The following is a 15326-nucleotide window of genomic DNA, read 5'->3' as shown; positions in this document are numbered from 1 at the left end:
TAAGACAGTAAGATCGAGGAGCCTCCTTACACTTACACCACGGCTGAAATTTAATCAAACGAAATCAACGAACACCTCTGTTGGCTCAACTAAAGCGCCACCCCTTTACGTGTTTGTGGAGAGGAAGAAGATCCAAACCATATATTCCTACATTGTCCGCAGAATACGTATCACAAGTAATTTTCGAGTTCTTGGTCATCAGTCCCCAAGCAGACACAGAACCTTGTTAGCATCCAACTATATAGCAACGTATAAAATACTGTGGGAGTTCATCAACAGTGCCAACATCCCAATGTAGTTCCCTGCACTGCTAATGTAATGTTCTTCGTAGTTAGGATGCCAGGGGAAGACCAAAGCACAATTATCTGACTGTATTCCCATGTCATACTCAGCAGGATATGGAATGCACATGCAATAAATGTACGTCACTATGTACCTCCTCTACGTATGTGCCCAGTATACTGTTGTAGTTATATGTAAGGCTGCAACTCCCAAATTTGGTTCTTGTATACTGTTCTTATGTTCTGTCTAGGTGGTACTTATAGACATGCACGAATATTCAATTCTATATCCACAGCTATTGAAACAATTCTTAAACGACATACAAAAGAACAGTTTATACCTAATTTAGATACATAGTCATTAACATGGATTTAATTGGCAATATCGCAAAATGTGTAACAATTGCGATTTATCATTTATTGTTGTGTTACCAGCTGGATTTTTATAGCATACTACCTCTGTGTAGCCTGTGTTACATTGTCGAATTGTTTAAGCGTTTCATTATACTGTGGATGTAAAATTTGTTTTATGTCGGAAACTCTCCTTTGTTAAGCCTATGTAACTTCGTTCTAGTGTACTTAAACTAATGTCCATTCTGAATTGTCGAAACATTCTGTAGTATAACATTTCCAGTGATGACATTGCTGTATAGACACATTCTGAAAACCAATAAATTTAAAAAAAAGATAGGGGCAGGTATCATTTGTGTGCTGAAGCAATATATTCCCTTGATGATATGTGAAGTTGATTTTACTGATGACATATTCACAAAGAACTTAGTGACGTGGACTGCGTTGCGTTAACGAAAGTTGCAGAATATCCTTAGAAAAATATTTTTATAGAGATAAGCGCTGGCAAATTGCATATTTTCAGCTGACTACTTAATTCTGCTTAAGAACTTCTGTACAGTGTAGAAGAAGGTGTCAAGTAGAAAAAAAGTTTAATTTCTGTATTTGAAATCACTGTTACACAGTGTCAGACATTTTATTTCTGTGGGCAGTCTGTTAAAGAGTTTTGTAGGTCTCTATTTTAAATCTTCTGTGGCAAAATGAGCTTCTGGTAGTGCAGATCACCCTTCGTCCAAGCACTTTACTATTGAATATTTCTGTTATTCTCAAACTACGCTGGATTGCTGATAACTAGCTCATCAGTGGAAAATTTACTGTGACGTTGTTAATATTCCCAACTGATTAAAGAGATACATACAATATTTACTTGTGTGAACCCCACACATAGTTCTCATTACTTTCTTTTTGCATGAGTGGCAGGTTACTCATAATATCATCCGATATGACATCGATTAAATTCGGTCTGCAACGTTTATCCAGTATACACATAAGAAAAATAAAATGATGTGGAGGAGCACATATAAATCCAATGACGTCAGATATAGGCCCGAATGCTTGTGATTAATGAGATAGCTACCTACGAAGCCAATATATTAAGGTGTCTACTGTGCTGGCGTACGCTGGCGCCGCACACCATGCAGCATGAAGGTTATGAGAGTATCGATGGAGGTCAACGACAGACTAGCTGGAAACAAGCCGCCAACGCCCTCTCGGCCGCCAGTATTTAGGATCGCCATCGCGTACCGGAGGGTCAGTTAGTTAGAACCTGTAGGCTGTTTGAGTTCCAGTGTGTCACCAAGACGGAGCCGCAGTCACAACCTCTAGCTTCGAATCAGACAGCACATAGCAAACAGAATAGTGTTCATAGCGGACTTTGTACTTCAACAGCATTGCGGCTAAAGTGGACAGAGCAGAGAGCTTGTACTACAGCACATGGAAGGTTAAGTTAAGTAGCTCTTTGTTTATGTTAATAAAGAACCTAGTTAATAATTGCGTGCAGTTTGTGTTATAGATAGAGGATACCGGCCACCAAACAACTTCCTCTCCTTGCTCCCCTGGCACAGCTCTACAGAGACAAGGAGACGACGTAAAAGATAGCGACAACGAGGATTCAACACCTGCTATCAGCGACCTCAAACTACCAGACACCAAGTAAAAGTAATACTGTATTCGATAAAACTGTAAACAAATCTATAAATTTAAAAAAATGAGAGTGGCACCGCCTGCAGCGCTGGTCAGGTGAGTTAGTTACAACTAAGTGTTGTATCCGAACTGACATTTTCTTCAGTTAACTCAATCAATAAAAAATTACGTAAATCTGTTTTGAATGAAACGATAATACGTAGGAAGAGAGAATCTGCATGTCAAAGCCATTGCGGCATACATTATTATGGAGTTTGAAAAATGTACCAGTCTTCGAAAAGACACTACCGGTAGATCGAAGTCAATTCTTTCAAGCTCGTTAAGACTATGAGGTTTTGCTTATTCTTTCTAGATTGTTTATTGTTTTACCTTATACTAAAGGAAGAAATACAGCAGCGTGTAATTTCAGAAAGAGTCAACATAAAAAATAATTTTATAAGCAAATTGCTTAAAAAACCTTGTATATTATTCTCATTTTCCAGTGACGTCATACTTACGTACTGAATCGTCACATTCTTACTGCTATCGTGACCCGCACGCAACAAAACGATTACATGAGTTATCTCAACATAAGATTACAGGTGGTGCTAAAGGCAGTAGTCAAGGCCGCTAGTACGCTGTTCTAGAAGTTTGCTGGTCACGCGTGGCGTGCAATACATACACCTGACACTCCTCTCAGCTGAATTTACATTTACGTAGGTTCTCCGCAATCCACTGTCTGCTCTACAAGCCAAGAGCACAACACACACGTCACTCACAACATATACTGCTGTGATCTATGGACTCTTTCGAGGGTTCGTGGCAACCAGAGTCATTACCACGCATCTTATTTCTTTTATATACTTGTTACTGTCCTGAACATACTCTTCTCGTGCGTTTTTCTCTGTTCGTTTCCTACTTTACCTACGTCTTGTCGCTATTATTTCTGCACGAGGTAGGTGAGACGGTTAAAGTAAAGATCCCCTGACGAAATTCGATTTATTGCAGGCGTATCTAGACCTCCCTCCATACGCCTCAAATTGAAGAGTCTCCAACGTCTCCAAAGGAATCTTGCGTTTATTAACTACTTTTTCAACAAAAGCACCGTACCCTTTAGCACACTCTCGATAATCTCCCTCAGTCCGGTTGAGTAAAGCGTCATACACTAATGAGAAATTGATTTACAGATCCCATTCCACCCCTATAACGACGGCGACGTATCTTGACACAAACTCCACGATCCATGACCGTTCAACAGCTGATAACAACTAAAAGAGACTGGTGGAAACTATGTCCAAGAGGGACACATCTGTGTAGCTGGCATCCAAATATATGAAATAGGTTGAAGGTCAGGTGACCTTGGGGCTACACAAGCACTGTCATATCATAGATTTACCCACAAACGTCTGCCACGATACGTGAACGATGAGGGTGTTGCATTTTCATGCTGTAGGCGAACGAAAGGATGTACACCATTAACCAGCAGGTGCCTGTATCGTACGCCGTTGAGAGACGATCGGGGTCCCCATGTAAACATCGTTCACACGAGAATACCTCCGTCAACTTCCTGAACGCTGCTTGTTGCTAAGTACGTCGCTTGTTTTGGTTGTATCTTACCATGGACGTGCACAGCAATTTCCCAGTCCACGCGACAATCTTCCATTCTTCGAGCGTCCACTGACGGGGCTGAACTAACGTACAGTGAAGAAAGGTCCGGTACCAATCATCTGGCAACCATCAAAAGTGCTCGTCTTGCCCATTCTGTGTTCCACGGTTATCCAGAGGATCAGTCGAGACGTTGACGACATTCCAGTCAAGTGATACGCCAGTTATTCCTTTCGCCTTGTGACAGGAACGCCCTCTCTCCGACCAGAACGAAAGTTTTATAATTCATATGCTCTTGAGCACGTTATGCCGAAGAGGAACGTTTCCAGAAGTAGAAACAGAAATATATGCCGTCTCCAATACAACAAACCACTTTTGCTCTTGATCAGTAGATAATATGAAGTATAGTCTGTCGATGATTTTTACAGAAAATAGGTTTTATTTCTCCTTTCTCAGACTCTAGGTTCTACAAGTACTGCACTGCAATGTTCTACAAAATTTACGGACGAGCTAGATAAAGTAGCGTTAGATATTAAATGCCCGGTGGGCATGAATGAAGTGTGGAATCATGTCGCCAGATGTCTCCCAGTCGTGTACAGAATGTTGGACGTCACATGGTGTGAGGTCAGCGTAACTACAGCGCCAAATGGGGAACAGACAATAGACAATATGTCTCAGTCAGCGCTTAGTTACGATGCACTGTGGTGGGGTTCTACATTACAACATTTGGATGACTTCACACAAGAAAGAATCAGCGGAAAACTGGAGAAAAGACGAAGTGTGGCAAGTGTAACTCAGGAGTTTGGTGTTGCTCACAGCATTGTTTCACGCGCACGAAGTAAGTTCCGAAATACAGACACTGCTGCCCGAAAGAAAGAAGACAGTCGACCACGGTCAACTACAACAGCAGATGACCACTACATTGTGCAACATGCAGGAAGGGACCCACGTCAAAGAGCGGGTGCAATTACAGCCACATTTAACAGGACTACAAGGCACGCAGTCTCACGCTACACATTGGTACGTCGACTACATATGTTAGCCTCTTTGCCCGACGGCCTTGTGTTCCGTTGACACCCGCACAGCGGCGGCACAGTTTGCGATGATGACAAGGGCACAGGGAATGGACAAACGACGAGTGGGATCGCGTGCTCTTCTCGGACGAGAGCAGATTCTGTTTGAGTAATGATTCTGGACGTACACTCATGGGACGACAGGTGAGAACACGTAATGCATGCAGGAACATTGTCGAACATGATAGTTTTTATGGTTGAGGTATTATTATGTGGGAAGTCTGTTAAAGGTATCTGAATTTCAAGCATTCCGTGTAACATTTTGGTGACTACGTAAGGTTTTGTTTTGAACTTTTCAGTGACTTTTGTGGCCATTTGAAATGTCTTAAACTATTTTTTAGTATATAAACAAACAAAAAACTAGTATAACAACTTCTCCTTATTGTCAATAAAAATTATGTTGCACATGAAAAATACTGTCACGAAAATATTGTCACTTGTACCGGTATGTCACTGAAATGCTTAACATCTCTCAGGTACGTCAGCATTCCTTTCACACAATTACATTCAACAAAACGACGAGATTGTTTTGGGAATTTTGTGTATGACAGGTTTTTGTATACATATTTGCTTTATATCGATGCTTCAATGGTATATTTCCTTTTCTATCCAGATGCATCACCTTCCGATGAAAACGAAGATCATAGCAAGCCAGAAAAAACCCTAACAATAAAAAAATCCATAACACCGTTGAAAATTCGTCCCTCATGAAGAAACTCAAGAAAACATTGTTTCAAAAAAGAGAAAAACCATGGAAAGTCAATAAAAGAAAACACCTAAGAAATCTGGGACAAGAATATACATCTACAATAGGAAAAATTATGCATGCAAGAGTCATCCAGCCATTTCAACATATCTGCCGATATGAATACAGGACTTTCCCAGAAGAAAGGGCGAAGAACTATCCATGAAGAATTTTGGGAAACTGGTAATTGCAACAACAAACGTCCTTCATAGTAAAATGTGTTTCAACTGCCAAACCAAGACGTCCGAATCAAAATTGTAAGAAGTCAAAAAGACAAAGTACTGGTAAACGAGCGTGTAAGAAGTTCTTCCTGAAGACATTAACTATAAGCAATCGCCGGTTTACCACAGCTGCATTATAAAAACCAAGAGTGGAAGTTGATCAACTGGTAAATATGCTTCTGCATGGAAATAAAGTACCAGAAGATCACCTCACTACCGTAAGGAACCACATATAAAGCTTTCCTCATTACACAAGTCACTATTCTCGTAAACATAATACTCACAGGAAATACCTGTCGCCAGAGTTATCTGTCTCAAAAATTTATAAGCTTTATACTAAGAAGTGTGAGGAAGAAAACATTTTGCCAGTGAAGGCCTGCATTTACCGTTAAGTGTTCAATTCAGTATTTAATCTATCATTTTATAAGCTAAGGAGTGACACCTGCAATACTTGTGACCGACTAGAAAATTTAATCAAAGCAGAAGTAGATACCAGTAAAATTAGCAACCTAAAGCTGGGGAAAGAGTTTCACCTAAGGAAAGTTGAGCAAGCAAGAGCCGCTAAGAAAGGAGATACACAGAAGTCAAAAGAAGGCTCAACACATGTACTTATTTTCGACCTTGAAAAAACATTGCCAACTCCAATGCTAACAACCAATGTTCTTTACTACGAGAAATAGCTTTGGACATTTAATCTAGGAATACATGACTAGAACAGATCATGGTTTCATGTATATGTGGTCTGAAAATACTGTCTCACGTGGACCTTCAGAAATTGGTTCTTGCTTACTGAAATATGTAAAATCATTGCCATCTGATATTAAACATGCTATTGCCTACAGTGATAGTTGCGGTGAGAAAAACAGAAATCAAATAATCGCCCGATTTTGGCTCTATATTGTTGCTCATACTTCTATTGAAATTGCTGATCATAAGTTCATCGTGCCTGGACATAGTTACCTTGAAAATGATGCCGATTTTTCTCACATTGAGAGGAAGATAAAGCAAATCCAGCTTATATTTGTGCCACAGGATTGGATGAAGTTTGTAGAAAATGCCAGGGTCACATTTCATATTAAAGAAATGGAGCAAGATGATGTCCTATCTACAGAACCAATTGCAGAACTTCTCATAAACAGAAGAATAGACACTGAGAAGCAAAACGTTACTGGTTGACGCTGAGATGGATGCAATACAGAAAAGCTGAACCGAAAGCTTTCTTCACCAAAAAGTCATTGAATGAAGATATACAATTTCGAAAAGTAAATCTTGCACGTCCATGTAGATCTGGAACAATACCTGAACAAGTTACACTATTTCGACATGGACCAGTACGTTATAAGCAAGCAAAAATTAATGACTTGACGTCGTTGTTACAGTTTATTCCTCCAGTGCACCACAACTTCTATAAGAGTCTAACACCGATTCAGAGCTCACCAGAAAACCAACCAGGACGTCATGGTCACCCTTGTGGTCGTCCTCGTGATCGTGGCGGATGTCAGCATCATCTTTCACACTTTCCACAGTACACTACACAGCCAGGTGATGAAGAATGCTACCCTGACAACTGTGATAGTGATGAAGTGAATGAAAGCGAGTGAGAGGAAATAGTTTATTCTTTAAAGGCATAGTGTTACAAGTGACATTTTATGAAGACATTTTGAAACCATAATGGTACAAGTGAATTTTATGGCTATTTTAAACTATGACACCTTACACCAAGGACCTTTAGAAACTTATTATATATATGTCCCTCAAATGTAAAACTTTGCATAAATCTCATTTTGTATAACCTGAGACTTTATATAAACTTTGAAATATTTAGGCTCGTTTTTGTCACGATAAACTCTGCGCTATTTTGTAGGGAGCACATTGTGCTCATGTGGGAGCGATCTATATGCTTGTAAAACAATAAACTGGTAGCCAAGATCGCAGGAATTCTTTTTATTCCATGATTACCGGTTTCGGCGAAACTAAATCCGCCATCATCGGATCCTGTATGTGTCCTAAGATCCCATGATGGCGGCTTTAGTTTCGCCGAAACCGATAATCATGGAATAAATAATGGCCGGACAAATTGCGTGACTACCACACTCTATGTCTACTTCACCGACTCCTCGTCGCGCAAGCACCCCAGTATCTTGCTTCAGAGATTAAACACCTTTCATGCCATCGTAATCGAAACACGAGGTCACTCTTATTTGGTATCCTAACTGTGCCCACTCACAAAAAAAAAAAAAAAACTTTTGCTAACTCCTTCTCAGTTACCGCTGTCCGCCTCTGGAACAAATTGCGCTTTACCTTGCGCAAAATTCAATCCCCTGCTGTTTTTAAGAAGAAGTTGAAGCATTTTCTACTATCATTCTCATAGCGTTTGCCACAAAATTAATGTACAAGGCCAAACCTCTCCTCTGTCAAATAGCGAAGCTAGTGTCTCCTATCTTGCTCCTTTCTCTTCTTCCTCTTCATCTATCTCTATTAACCATGCAATCTTCTTTTCCTTTATATTACCTTAATTATGTTACATCATATCTCTATTCTTCTCCCTTCACCACCAGTCTCCCTCATACTCCCTGCTGCTAGCACGCCTATCTAAAACCTGTCTCTTTCATAATGTCTAATTATAACAGTACTTATCACCTACGAATATAAACTCTATATGTATGTATTTTTCCAAGTGTGCCTTTGTAATTGTTTATTTCTCCTTTTGTACTAGATGTGGTTTAACATGCCTACCAAAACATATGAATGTATAATAAGTAGAATGCCTGGTTAGATGTAAGAGAGGGCCTGATGGCCCTAATCTTGCCAGGTTAAATAAATCAATCAAATCAATCAATAAAACGAATTCCTATGATCTTGGCTACCAGTTTATTGTTTTAAAAACTCTGTGCTAGTTATACCATTATGATTTTCAGGGGTTCAATTGTGCCTATACCAGCATTGTACTCCGTCGTGAGATCTGCCACAGATCGCCGCATGTCCCGGTTTACAGATTGGCAAACCTCCAATCTCCACGTTCTCTGATGAACCATGGACGTCAAACATTTTGTCGCTTACTCGTGGTTTCACTGTCCTTCAACCACTTGCCGTATATGCTCCCGAAAGAAGCATGCGAACTGCCGACCAGCTTTGCCGTTTCCGAGATTGTAGTTCCCAGGAAGCAGAGCATAACAACTTGTCCGTTATAAAAGTTCCTTATGTCAGTGGATTTTCCCTTCTGTGACACGCATAGTCGCAAGGATGATACCCCATTCGTCTCTGCTCCGCATTTATACTTTCTGAACTTTGTACGTGCCCGCAACGCCAGCCAGCGGTGTTCGTCTTATGGTGGGCTGTGGTCAAATATTTTGGCTCGTCAGTGTATCGTCAGTTTCTGAAAGTATTTGTATGGAGTGTAGCCATGTATGGAAGTGAAACATGGACGATAAATAGTTTGGACAAGAAGAGAATAGAAGCTTTCGAAATGTGGTGCTACAGAAGAATGCTGAAGATTAGATGGGTAGATCACATAACTAATGAGGAAGTAGTGAATAGGATTGGGGAGAAGAGAAGTTTGTGGCACAACTTGACCAGAAGAAGGGATCGGTTGGTAAGACATGTTCTGAGGCATCAAGGGATCACCAGTTTTGTATTGGAGGGCAGCGTGGAGGGTAAAAATCGTAGAGGGAGACCAAGAGATGAGTACACTAAACAGATACAGAAGGATGTAGGTTGCAGTAGGTACTGGGAGATGAAGAAGCTTGCACAGGATAGAGTAGCATGGAGAGCTGCATCAAACCAGTCTCAGGACTGAAGACCACAACAACAGTGTATCTTACCCAAGTATTCATAGATAAATCGAGTAGTCTGAAGTTTACACTATTTGTACAAATTCTAAGGACTTCACTATAGTAGAGATACGACACAACTAGTTGCTGGACTAGTTTTGATTTTGGCTTAGGTGGAAATTTTTTCTAAGTTTTTGAATTGAATGTAAGCAAAAGGGAGAGTTCCTGTATTCTGTGAAAGTCTGTTATGCCCAGCTGAGTTGTCCATACATTGTTGGGGGGAGATCTTTTACTATTTGTCACTTTTTTCTATTTTAGACACAATCACATTTATAATATGATAAAAATCATTACCGTTTTAAGCGTATATTGAACATCTTCAGATTCTACAACATAAAAAGAAAAAAGAAGATTGAAAATTTAAAATACGTGTAATATTTGGTATTTCTGTTTCTATTAAGCATAAAATAAAAATCAAAAGAAAATGGCCATACGACATAGGTGAACAGAACAAAAATTTTAGGGATTATAAGTTTGTGACGTAGTTTTTTATTTTCATGTTCTATTTTCTGAAGGAGACCTTTGTATGATTGGAAACGACTTTGATTATTATCGCATTATAAATGTGATTGTGTCTAAAACGAAAAGAGTGTACAAACGTCATTCTTCTTCACAGACAGAATGTCGTTTTCATCTAAGATCGTTCATTGTATTAACAGGATAGCAGCGTGGTATCGAGGAGTATGAAGGAAATGTCTGTAGGAAAGTGTCATTCCGTCAGATCAGGTTTCGTGATTATATGTTAATCTTGTGGTCTAGGTGTACTGTTTCTTATCATTTTTCAGAATAAACGCTAATGGTTTCCTCGTCTCTTGTTTAGCATAAATGTATGCGAAGGCCTGCGGAGCGGCCATGTCTTTGTGCGGCCAAGTGATGGTCTGCCGGAAACGGGTGTCCGGCAGTCCCTTGCTAGCTGCGCCCGCAGCGGCCGTGGCACCGACTCGCAGGAACAAAGCCTCCTATCAGATTGTCGTCAGCTCACTACGGTTACCTCGTAGACACGCTTTCTAGGCTTCTGAAACCACCCGAGGGTCCGCAGCAACTGCCGAAGATATTTCAAACACGTTCATTTCTGTTTCATAGTGACAATTTCTTAGACGGTGATAGAAGCGCAGGAGTGTTTTACAGTATCACCGTTCACCTCGTGCTGACTCGCTAAATTTAGGTTCTGCGTCGTTTCTCTTAAGCACTTTATGTGCAAGGTGAGGTCTTCCCTTCAAACTGACGACTACAGTTACAATATCTCAATCCTGTCAAACTGAATTTTCTACTGTGTCTCCATGGTCTCACAGTCGATGAAGTGTTAAGCTTGAAACAGACAAAAATACAATTTAGAAGGCAATGAAATTAAAATTCTTGTCTTACTCCACAGATTTTCGAGGGACAATTAATGTAACAAATTCTGAGCAGTGGTTCTCTTGCTACGTCGTTTGGAACTAGAAGTTTAATTATTGGCACCTGTATACGTTTTGTTGTGAATAATGAACGATTCGAGTAGATACTTTCACATTTATGATGGCACATGACAGGAATAATTACAATGAATTTAGAAGCCTATTTTTCTTCTCTGTCCTTTGCCATTTCGAGCTTGTGCACCGCGCATAATGATCTCGTCCTCAATTGAATAGTAAGCACTAACAGTTCTTCTTTTCGCTGTATCCATTCAAACAAAATCCGTTACATCTGCCAACAATCAAATTTAATAGCCACTTATGCGTAGGAGATGACTATGCAAACCAAAAGCGAAGGTTTTGAACGTTGGAATGCTGTCACAGATGGAGTCAGTTTTGGAGTTGGCTTTGATTTTCCTTGGAACATTAAACCTGTGGTAACTGCGCATCAACTGTAGGCAGACAACAGTCTTACTAAGCCATACTGCCTGTGATAATGAAGAGAACTGCAACGTTTTCGTACGCATGTCTTGCTTCAAACACACTGTTTTACAACAAAAGACAAATTTCTATCGAATTCCTGCCACTGTGACGTAAAAAAACTTTCTGTAATGATTTTTGTGTAAATTTCTGTCCTTTCAGTGATCCATCAATGGAATTAAGCTTCTGTCAGCTGAGGCAATTCTAGGTTACCTTGTTCGTCAGGCGATGCCGACCGTACGATCCGTGCTGTCGATTTTAGAGCATTATGACTTCTTAAATATTTGCCAAGATAGTTTACTGTAAATCCTTAATGCAACTTTATTTGTGGAAATTCAGCTCCTTGCTCTAAAAACTAAAGAAAAAATGTCGGAGACTTGTTTATGCGTTGAGCTTGTTACTTGTATCTTAATATTGTCCAGAGGCGTCCGTCCCCTTTACTGAGCAGTCAGCACGTCTGTCGGCCATGCATCGGGTCCACGTTCGATTCCCGGCTGGGTTGAAGATTTTCTCCACTCGAGGACTGGGTGTTGTGTTGTCCTCGTCTTCATTTCATCATCGACACGCAAGTCCCATAATATGAGGTTAACTACCAAGATTAGCTACTCGGCTGTCGAACTTCCCCAAGTGGGGACTCCCGGCCTTCAATGCCATACAATCATTTCATTTCATCGTCCGGAGGCCGTGACAATAAAATCGGATAAATTAGCACGTTCGTCTGGAAAGCGGGGCTTTGATGCCCAGTCGACGACGTCATAAATGGTGAAGCGCAAGCTCATACTGTACGACGATAGGAAATGAGATCCAAGATCTCCATTCTAAAGGAACCATATAGAATTTCGTCATAAGTGTTTTCGAAACTCTTGGAAAACGTAAATCCGACTAGCGAGAGGGTAGTTTGAACCCCTTCCTCTAGGAAATGAGTTCGCTGTCTCAATCACTTCACACTTTTTATTGCATACAGTGCGTGTTTCACCCGCAATTTATTGGAATTTTGAGAATTTAAATTTCCGGGCCGAAAATTTTCTAAGGTATCTCTTGTTCTTTCCATATCTTTTGGATAAGCGGCCGCGCGCTGTGGCCGCGCGTTTAGGGGCGCCATGTCACTGACTGCGCGGCCCCTCCCGCCGGAGGTTCGAGTCCTCCCTCGGGCATGGGTGTGTGTGTTGTTCTTAGTATAAGTTAGTTTAAGTAGTGTGTAAGTCTAGGGACCGATGACCTAAGCAGTTTGGTCCCTTAGAAATTCACACACATTTGAACATTTGGAAAAACCACGTGCAACAAATACGTCTTGCCATTTACTGCTATATTACGAGAACAGTGCGTCAGAGGTCGACAGTTTTAGGGATGCGCACTTGTAATGTACTGCTTGACGGTTTGTAAGAAGAGGAAGGTTGGTTATCAAAACAAAGAAGATAAAAAAAATGAACAGGTGTTGACGTGACAGGCTGGAGAAGTTTAACGGATCGTCACTCAGAAGTGAATTCCGATGACAGTAGATACTGACCTTTAGTACAAAACAGTTTGTGCTTGAGGCGTTTAGCAGCAGAGGCACCGGCAGAGCGAATGCTGAGAGGCGGACGGCGCACGCCGGAACTGAGCCCCGTGTTCCGTTATCCCAGCCACCGGGCGTGCGCGCTTCGTCGCTACTCCCTCACCACGATAGGCTTGCTGCTTTTTATTTACTGTGAAACTCCATTCACTGTGAACCACAGAGAGGTCGGGCTCTGTTGGTTTAGTCCTAATATCGTCGTCTGTCAGATATTTGAGAGTTGCTCGATCAAACATTTTCGAAGATGGCGCTCGTTGGCTTCGCGGCATACAATCGCGTAAACCTTGAAAAGGGCAGCTGATGATTTTTCAGAGTAAGTTAGTTGTGAAGAGCTGTTGCACTAGGGCCGTTCCCCCTTCATAATCGAGACAATAACCGAAGTAATTATGAAATTTGTTCAGACTAGACATGGAACTGGTTTTGTTGCATTTAGTCCTAATTTTCCGTAAATACTGCGCTTTACTCACAAAGCATTTAACATTTTAGTTCATCTAAATAGTGTCGGTGCTGCTGTGTTACGCTGACGTGATTTAAGTAATGGAAAATTTCGGGTTGATGATATTTCTCTCACTGATTCGTGTTCCCGCTTCTTCCTCTACGCGTCTTTATTTCGTGAGGCCGACAATACTTACTTAACGTCTTGAGTTATGGGTTCCAGTTCTAGAATGTAAATAGTGTGGTATACATATTTCAGCGAGTTCGTCATTGAATGCTAGAAATTCCATCCTGTTACGTTTCTTAAATTCACGTCATGGAGTGCGAAATACCTCACCGTCTATTTTTTGAAATCACGATATCTTGATCTTCAAAGTTTTTCTAATCCTGCACAAACTGACGCCTCTTCAGTGATAGATATTTTTAGGGAGTTTGTGAGAACGATGAAGAAAAACTGATCGATCTTCCCTCTTACAGGGTTTGGGTTGAAGCTGTGAATTGAACAGTAGTCTAGTTCCAAATGTCTGGAAAAGTTTTTAGCGGTATATTTCTGCCGCTCCAAGGTCTACCAGTAAATTTATCAGTACAAGAGCACCATCGCATCTGAGAAAATCGAAAATATAGAGCAAATAGAAGCTCGTGTGTTCACCGAAATGTCAGTGTGGTCAAAATAAAAGCGAGATCCGAAATATGGTACTGTGTCAGGAAAATCAAGGCAAGCCATCAGAGACACTCGTACTTGTTTACAAAGGTTTTGTGTTGCTTCTGTAGATACTGACGTCCACACGAGACAGACGCGCATCTGGCACATTAGTCCATAGACTGGAGGAAAGATATGGCGCAGCAGTTTATTTCCTCCAAGAAGTGAACTAGGATATTGCATATTATTGCCCTCACCTACTAATTGTAAAATGTAAATTTCCACGGACGGAAATATCGCAATTAATAAAATATTCCGGGTATTATACTGTGGTCGGATAGATTTAAAACCCTACACTTCGTCACAATCTCAGGACATTTTCAAGGGGGATAGCAGCTTCTTTGAATGTCCGATTCACACCCTGCTGAATCGGACATTCAAGAAGCTATGATCCCCTTGAAAATGTCCTCAGATGGTGCCGAAACGTTGGGTTTTAAGGGGAAATCCATGCGACAGCCCGGAATATTTTATTAATTTTGAGAAAAGGAACTAGTTTTGTGTCGCGTAGATTGTGACAGAGTACTGACATTGAGGACAACAGCAGCATTTCAGTAGCAGTGACGTAATACACGAAATCAGAATGATAGCAGATATCTTCGAAGACGTTCCTTTGCCAGTTGTCTGAAGAGCTCTATCCCAGTTCTCGTAGCAACTCTGGGTGTTCTGCAGACGAGGAGAAATGCGGCGAATCACGGAAGGTAAGTCTAACCTGTGTTCGAACTAACAGAGTAAGTGAGGTGGTGCTGGTGAGCGGGAATGCACGTGGTGCGCAGAAGTGCAGAGCAGGGAGCAGGGAGCACTCACCGAGCACGGCGCGACGCGGCGGTCTGGCGGCGGCGGAGTGAAAGCCAGGCGGCGCGCATCAGAAGCAGAGGCCGCCCCCGCACGCATGCGTCCGGCCCGCCGCCACCAGACCGTGCCAGCGCGCTCTCCTACTCCCGCCCCTCTCCACAGCAGCTGCTGCTGCTTATTCCGTTGTTTCGCGCGTTGTTTGTACGCTGTCGTGCCACATTGCGCTAGCTTTCTGTTGGTACGCAGCAAC

General features: G+C 41.3%; 1 protein-coding gene across 1 annotated transcript in view; it reads right to left on the bottom strand.

Annotated features, from left to right (window-relative positions):
- Positions 1-15111, bottom strand: part of LOC126249235 (uncharacterized) — a 492645-nt gene extending 477534 nt beyond the window's left edge. The window contains exon 1 of the mRNA XM_049950892.1: positions 15089-15111. The gene's annotated coding sequence lies outside the window, so the exon portion shown is untranslated. The remainder of the gene's footprint in view (positions 1-15088) is intronic.
- Positions 15112-15326: the final 215 nt, after the last annotated feature.

The sequence above is a fragment of the Schistocerca nitens genome, chromosome 3, assembly GCF_023898315.1.
Source record: "Schistocerca nitens isolate TAMUIC-IGC-003100 chromosome 3, iqSchNite1.1, whole genome shotgun sequence".
Lineage (NCBI taxonomy): Eukaryota > Metazoa > Arthropoda > Insecta > Orthoptera > Acrididae > Schistocerca > Schistocerca nitens.
Note: the sequence above shows the minus strand (reverse complement) of the source record. Positions and strands in the feature narration are given on the sequence as shown.